The following is an 8,177-nucleotide window of genomic DNA, read 5'->3' as shown; positions in this document are numbered from 1 at the left end:
ACTGTAGTAATACATTTTTACTAGGTAGAATAAAACACTGATGCTAGATCAGCAAGTTGTTTAACTGAACTCTAACAGTGTTAGCAGTAGTATTATTATACCTGGTAACACTTTAGATTGTATTTGTTAACATTAGTAATTAGCTAACATGTACTAACAAAGAACAATACTTTTTCAGCACTTAGGCTATTAATCTATTATTAAATGGAGAGTTCACCCAAAAATGAAATTCTCTCATCATTTACTCACCCTCATGCCGTCCCAGATGTATATGACTTTCTTTCTTTTGCTGAGCACAAATAAAGATTTTAGAAGAACATCTCAGCTCTGTAGATCCATACAATGCAAGTGAATGGGTACCAACATTTCCAAAAAGCACATAAAGGCAGCACAAAAGTATTCCATACGACCCTGGTTAAATCTATATCTTCTGAAGTGATATGATAGGTGTGGGTGAGAAACAGATCAATATTGAATTCCTTTTTTACTATCAATCTCCAGTTTCACTTTCTCATTCCTCTTCTTTTGTTTTTGGATATTCACATTTTTCGTGCATATCGCCACCTACTGGGAAGGCAGGAGAATTTATAGGAAAAAAGGACTTAAAAATGTATCTGTTTCTCACCCACACCTATCATATCACTTCTGAAGACATGGATTTAACCAATAGAGTCGTATGGATTACTTTTATGCTGCCTTTATGTGCTTTTTGGACCTTCTAATTTTGGTACCCATTCATTGCATTGTATGGACCTACAGAGCTGAGGTATTCTTCTAAAAATCTTTGTGTTCAGAAGAAGGAAAGTCATACATATCTGGGATGGCATGAGGGTGAATAACTGATGAGAGATTTTCTATTTTATTATGTGCACAGTAAACGTCAAAAACATGTATTTTGAGCTAAGAGAAAAATAATGCTTTGTCAGGCTACATTTCCTTCAGAAAGTAATAATAAGGACCCGTTGAACGTTTTGGGGATGCTCGTGGTAAATTCAAATGAATTAAAGCGGTCTCTGAAACAATACAAGTCTTTTTATGGTTTCAGGAATGGTGTCCTGCCTGTTGCATGTGACTGGATGAGTGCTTGTGATGTATTTTGTTCTGCCCATCAGATTCTGCTCATCTGCCCATCAAGGATTTTTGTATATGTGTGTGGGGCTTAAGACCGATTCATACTTCTGTGTCAAACCTGCGCATAGCTATCACGGTTTATTTTCACACCTTTTACTCCAGTGATTATCTCTCAATATAGGTTTATTTTCTAAAGTCAATTAGGACAGGTAGGCACAACTATAAATAAGCTATTGAACATTCCCACCATTATTGTCCAGGAAAAAAAGATACAGTTCATTGAACACATGGGGTAAGTTGTCACAGTGAAACCTGCCAGTAAATTTTAAACAGAAAAACAATTAGGAAACTTGTGGTAATATCAAACTAAATATTAAAACAAAACAAAAAAAATATTTAAATATTAAACAAAAAAATATTGTAATTCATAAATTGTATAAAAATGTAAAGCATGTGACATACTTGACCCAGTAAAACTTGTCAACTTGCCACATGCTGACATAATGAAGACAAAGTTTCAACTTTATAGTTGACCTATTATTGAACAAGCAGTAGTGTAATTGGACGTTTGACTCAAAACTAATCACTGAGATATATATCTGTGACAACTAGCCCCAGTCTCCCTGATAATGTAACTAATGTTTTACGAGCACCCCATTCTAATTAATGGCAGCTACTATATATATATATATATATATATATATATATATATACACACACACACACACACACACACATGTGTGTGTGTGTGTGTGTAAAAACCACAAAAATGCATATTTGGTCTTTATTTCTTACTGTTAAAATCTAGGGCTGTAAATAAAATAATATATTGATTAATCTCACAATTTCAAACCGGTCTTTATAAAACAGATATTTAATTAATATTTTAAGTTAACATGTTACCTTTGACAAGCAGCCCTAAAAAAAATACATTTTATAAAATACTTCTTTTTTTCTCTCTCTCAAATTTTCCTTTGGCCCCCCTAGCACCTCTTGGGCATCTCCAGACCCCTTACAGTTAAAAAAACAAAAACCTGTATTACAATATCAGAGAAACCTTTTCAATTCAGATTTATGTGTACAGAGCAGAGCTTTAAAAATAAATATTGTTCCAAAGTACCTTTATTGAAAATAGTGCAATACAACCAATGAGCAATCTTATGACAATAGTAGTGTTGAAAAAACACAAATACTATTTTTGAACGTATGTACGTTGCAAGGAAGAGATGAACACTTGAAAATGACTAAATGTATATGCAGATTTTACTGTTACTTTTAAAGTGCCTTTGACAATAAAGGCAATATCAGAGCTGCTCAGCTTCAATGCACCTTCATCATTTTTATAACACCTGTGATGCTTCTAACATCTCTAGAGCTTCATCTATTACTCACATTTGAAAAATCAGTCATTGAAAAACCCATAAAGATCGACCAATAATCTAAACAACAACAGAAATGCAGTCAGCACATGAGTGCATCACACCTTGCAGGGAAACAAGTGACTGTAATGTAGGACCATAAAGTACACTAAATACATTCAAAATAATTCCATTTGCGGTATTTAAGAGGGGAATGAATTAGGTAAATACATTTATGAATTTAAGGCCCTGATAAGACCAAAACCAACGCATGTTCACTCAAAATATAACAAAAAATATTGTTTTTACTTCCAGCACATGATCCAGCCTTATAAATGACACGTGCATATAGAAAGCACACAGTGGCGGTTCTAGCTTGTATGGCGCCCTGGGCGAACCCCTCCCCCCCCACCCAACCCCACCCCCGGCAACAAAATTAGTTTTGTCTGTGCCGCCCCCGGCAAGATGCTGCCCCAGGTGGCTGCCCATGTTGCCCATGCCTAAATCCGCCACTGAAAGCACATAACGGTTAATAGGAAAGGACTGTGACTAAAACAAATAGCCTGTGACCTTTGATGTCATTGACTGTGTTGTCCTCACAGCTTCATCGACTTCAGTCAATGGGCACCATCATCCTCTAAGCTTTACACTGAGAGTTCATCAGCACCAGCATGTTCATGAACTTTACAAGCAGTTCCACATTCATCTACTGGGTGGTGGAGTCATGACGTTACATTTTCATTCTTTAATGTGCTGCAGTTTTCTATGGAGAAACATAAACATTCATAAACAAATAATGTTGAATAAAAAAATTAAAATTATGAATATAATGTGATCTGTTCCAGACAAATATGGCAGGCATATTTCTGCTATATCTTTATTTATTCTGTTAAACACGTCAGTTTTTCCTAGTTTCTCTGAACATAAACTGTAAACATCTCACCTCATCTTGGACCACCTCAGATATGTCAGAATGAGACTTTACTGGTTCACCGTGATCATGCAAGACTGGAAATCAAAAAGGAAACATCTAATTATTTTCATGTACACAACATTTGGTTCCGGACTAATTTGATTGGACAAGCGGCGTTCCAAATGTGTTGATATTTCGTATAACAGCAGTGGAACGTTTCACTGTTTCACTGTATCAATCAACTGAGCTTGAAGAATACATTCATATTCAGAACTGAAATGTCTTTAAAAATGATTTTAAAGTTCTAAACATTCAAACTAATCAAAGCTTCCATTCCTTTTGCATATTAGTTTACTTAGTGGTTTCACTCCAGGTGACATGTTCAAATTCCTGCTGTTAAACAGGTTAAAATATAACAAAAAATCTGGGTTACAATGAGGCATTTACACTGGAAGTGAATGGGGCCGTACCTGTAAACCTTAAAATATTAAAAAGTTTAGCCTCAAAATGTAAACAATATGATAACATTGCTCACTAACCTCTCCTCAGGTTTTAACAGAAGAATTAATGTAAGTGCTTTTTATAAAATGCTAAGCTTTACATTTCTGCCTTTAAACACTCCAAACATTGGCCACATTCACTTCCACTGTAAGAGTGCCACACTGCAACGTTTTTTGTTTTTTGTTTTTGGAAGAAAAGGAGGGACAAGTTACAATAAATTTATGTGATGATCAATATTATGCCACAAATGCTGTCGACTGCTGAGCTGATCATGTATTGAACCCGGAATATTCCTTTAAAATCCAGGTTGCATATTTCCGGGCCCCACCCAAGAAACTAGGGAATGCTAAGGCATAACTTTCTTCGGGTGTTACATAACTCCTTTGAAATAGCTATGGTAAAAACAACTGTTCACTGAACAGCACTCATAGCGAATTATTATATTTGTTGCATAGCAATGTTCTGTATGACAGGGATTGTATCTTCCAGCAGAAGGACAGGACTTAATGAATTTTCTTAATAAAATAATGTTTTAATGAAAAGTTATGATTTGTTTTATGTTGTAACCAAGGGTATAGATTTGGCTTGAACATTGGGAGGGTTGCGGTGTGCAGTTCATGGTATAAATAATGGGGGGTTGTACTTGCTTGTTTTGAATATTGGGGGGTTACCTCCCCCATCTCCCCGGAATCTACGCCCTTGGTTGTAACCGTATTTCATAAAGCAATACAGCTCTCAAGGCTGTGCTACAGTATATTGGTAATACAGCATGGGCGTGCTGTCCTTATTAGCAAGGTAAGCCGAGCTTACCTAACAAAAGGGGGGAAAAGAAAAAAGGACATGGAATATTTGAATAAAATTGTTAATATTAACTGCTTGTTTTTTTAAAAAACTCATTATATCTCAGCGTAGCAGGACAGACATTTTTTCTTGGTAAGATATGTTTAACATAAAACAGTTTATAGGAAGTGTATGTAAGTGAAGCAGCACAAAATTCTAATTTGCTATTTTTTTTTTAGAAATATGTCATTTGCTGACAGTGGCCCAGGGGTGCACAGCACAACAAAATTAGCAAAGCATATAAAGCTGAAAACACAATGGAAATAAACCACAATGCAATCAAATGAAGCCACAACACATTGAAAATAAACCACAGTAAAACAAAATTAAGCCACAATAAAATGAAATAAAGCCACAACACAACAAAATTAAGACACAACATAACAGAAAAGCCACAGCACAATGAAATTAAACCACAACACAAAGAAAAATCCACAGCAACAACAATATTAAGCCAGAACATAATGATGCCCACCACTTTCTCTGGTTCATTTGAATGCATCGCCAGCATCATTGGAGAAACTTCTCGCGTAAATCCAAGACTGTGTAAAGTGATATACATCCCTTGCAACAGGAACAATCTTCAAAGAAATTGATAGAATGCTGAAACGCTGTAAGATATTGCAGATTTAAAAGCTATACGACAGTGTGCGGGCTCTTAATTTTTTCCCCGTTGTATTGTTTACGCACTTGCCCACGATGTGTTCATTTAGGTTTTTTTTACATTAACTGAACGCAATTTACCGATGTCTATACTAAATTATGAAATCTAAATAATAGAGCTTATATCAAATAAATAAAATAAAAAAATCAGTCCAGCCAGTAACGTTAGAGGGCATTATTATTATTGTTATTATTATTATTTCTCACGAGAAAATTGTGTCTTACGCATGATTTACCAGACTGATCTCACAGTGAGATCGGAAAGAGTAGGTCGACATTTCTTTATCTAAAATCAGCATATACTTACCGAAATTTGGAACACTGCCCCCTGTGGCCAAAGCAGTAAGTGTTCTTGGGTGTATGGTCACGTGTGAGTGCCATTTTCTGAGTGTAATGTCCACGAAGCGAGTTGTTTTCTGCTGTACAGGCACATATGAGGAATGCCTGTTTTATAAAGTCTACAACCCAACCCAAACCTATACCTAACCTTAACCATTAGTGTATGAAAAATTTAATGACAGATGTGAAAATGCAACGTCCACAGTGCGGCCATCACTGATTGTGCGATCACGATTACTCCCTCGTCATGATGGGATTCAATCCATGGTGTTCCCCGCTGAAGTGACATGCATCTCACACAGAAATCGGCAAGTGTGTGCCGATTTTTCTTTAGCCGAAATTGGTATACACTGACCGAATTTGAAAACACTGCCCCCAGAGGCTAAAGTGGTAAGTGTTTCAGAGCAAATAAACAAGTGTGACATCCAGTTATATCCAGGAGAGGTCGCCAGAAGCCAGTAGTAAAAATAATTGTTTTCAGCTGAACAGAGTGTAAAACAGTGAAGAGAAATGCTTATTTTATTTAATCTACACCCCAGCCAAAACCCAAATCTAACCATAACCATTAGTAGAGACAAAATGCAATGTTAGGGATAAAAATGCAACCTCCTTATCATGCTTGTGATTGTTTATACAAATATGATTACTTCCTTGTTTGAATGGGGATAGAACTGTGGTCTCCCATGCAACTGACGCAACGCGCTAACAGTCGTACCACGAAGGAAAGTAATTGTTGTTGAGTCGTTCCAAATATATCCGATGGGAGATAGGGCATGCCAGTGAGTTGGCATGCTGTTGCCGATCCTAGGGTACCGGAACTTTCGGAAAGAGCATGCTGACTTCCTGTGTGATCATCATGTTGGATTTACACGTGGTCGGGAGCAGATGTTAATTTTGTTCGTACCGACTAACATTTTGAAAATACTAAAACTTTCATGAATCCTAAAACGTCAGACTGGCTTTACGAACAAGTTTACGCAAAAATTCATTCTGCTAAAGCCCATTGTGCTTTAGACATCTGAGAACTCTGTTTATTCTCAGCACAAAATCTAAATTCAGTCTGTGCACTTACAGTATTTGGATTTTACCTGCAGGTAATCAAAGTGCATTTTCAAACTCTTGAATTAAAATGACAAATATAATTGTTCCTGACAATTTCAGTAAATACTAGCCATTGTGTTGTATGACATTAGAATATTAGATCAATATTATTAATTATAATTCTTTATAATTAAGGAGCCTACACTCAATTAGTCCCTTTTCCAAAGTATATAAAGAGCGCTTCATAGAACTGACATTTAAGAAAAATAACGTAAGATACAATTGGTCTATATTCATATGTTCACCAACTAAAAACGTCTTAAGAATGGGCTGTCTTCATTTTATATCTCTTGTTCTTGGCATGCACAGTTTCGCCAACCCTCTTACGCCTAGACTTGCATGGAAATACCAAAACTTCATGGCCATGCCCACTTACTTTTAAGATGTTGTGGTCTTGAAATAGGGCCAGAAGTGTGTAATTTCTAATTTCACCAAAAGGAACTGCAAAATTAAAGGTTGTTTTTAAACATTGTCTTCCATTGGTCAAACAAATAGATAGTTCTGAACTCACTGCATCAGTTGATTCAATGTTGCTTTTTCAAGCGGTCGAACACTCAAACAGAGCAATGATGTGATAACACCACAGGGCCACAGAGATACACATTTCAGCGAAATCAGCCTAGGCTATATGAATGGTTTACTTATAGTTGTCTCTGCATATTAAGCTGTAATACAAAAGTATCAGTTTTAACTACAATTTCTCATATATAGAGTACTGGCCACTGGTGTCCCCCTCAAAAAGAAAAAAAAAAAGGGAAAAAAGTGCATAACGGCTAGTGATGAATCACATCATATACACAGCATAGTATACATTTGTTGATATTATACTCACAATTTAGTCTTTTATCAATGCTGTTTTGTTTTGTCAGTTTATGTTTGTTGTTCTCCTGTGGCCTGGGGTTGTGTGATTGTTCATCTCTGCACGCCATCTTTCACTCTTTCTCTCTGTTCTCTTTTCTTGCTTTCTGTTGATTAAACTGCAGTCTTAGGTATAGTTGTTACTTTCTATCCAGTCTCAAAATTTCCATTTTACACTTTTAATTTAAACAATATGAAAATATATGTATAAAAAAAGGAACACACAAAAAACCTAAACCAAATTTATATTTGAGAGTTTTGTACAAAAAAAATAAAAATAATAATAATAAATATATATATACACATACACACACACACATACACACACACACACACACACACACACACACACACACACACATATATATATATATGACCTATTTCTTACCTTGTGTTTGTGAGATAAAAACAAAGATGGAGTGCAGAAATATCCAGCTTATACAAAATTCTGTAACTCCATCTGAACAGTAGGCACTATGTATGTTAATCTCTACTGGTTGGCCGTACCTCTACTGCTGAACCCTAGACAGGGA

At 35.8% G+C, this 8,177-nt stretch overlaps 1 long non-coding RNA gene across 1 annotated transcript; it reads right to left on the bottom strand.

Moving 5' to 3' along the window:
• Nucleotides 1-2,031: 2,031 nt before the first annotated feature.
• LOC127433563 (uncharacterized) lies at nucleotides 2,032-8,177 on the bottom strand. The gene is made up of 4 exons (XR_007895904.1): nucleotides 8,033-8,177; nucleotides 7,619-7,751; nucleotides 3,373-3,437; nucleotides 2,032-3,192 (listed from the first exon to the last, which is right to left on the bottom strand). It is a non-coding gene; the product is annotated as an uncharacterized LOC127433563 (long non-coding RNA).

This window comes from Myxocyprinus asiaticus, chromosome 43, assembly GCF_019703515.2.
Source record: "Myxocyprinus asiaticus isolate MX2 ecotype Aquarium Trade chromosome 43, UBuf_Myxa_2, whole genome shotgun sequence".
NCBI lineage: Eukaryota > Metazoa > Chordata > Actinopteri > Cypriniformes > Catostomidae > Myxocyprinus > Myxocyprinus asiaticus.
Note: the sequence above shows the minus strand (reverse complement) of the source record. Positions and strands in the feature narration are given on the sequence as shown.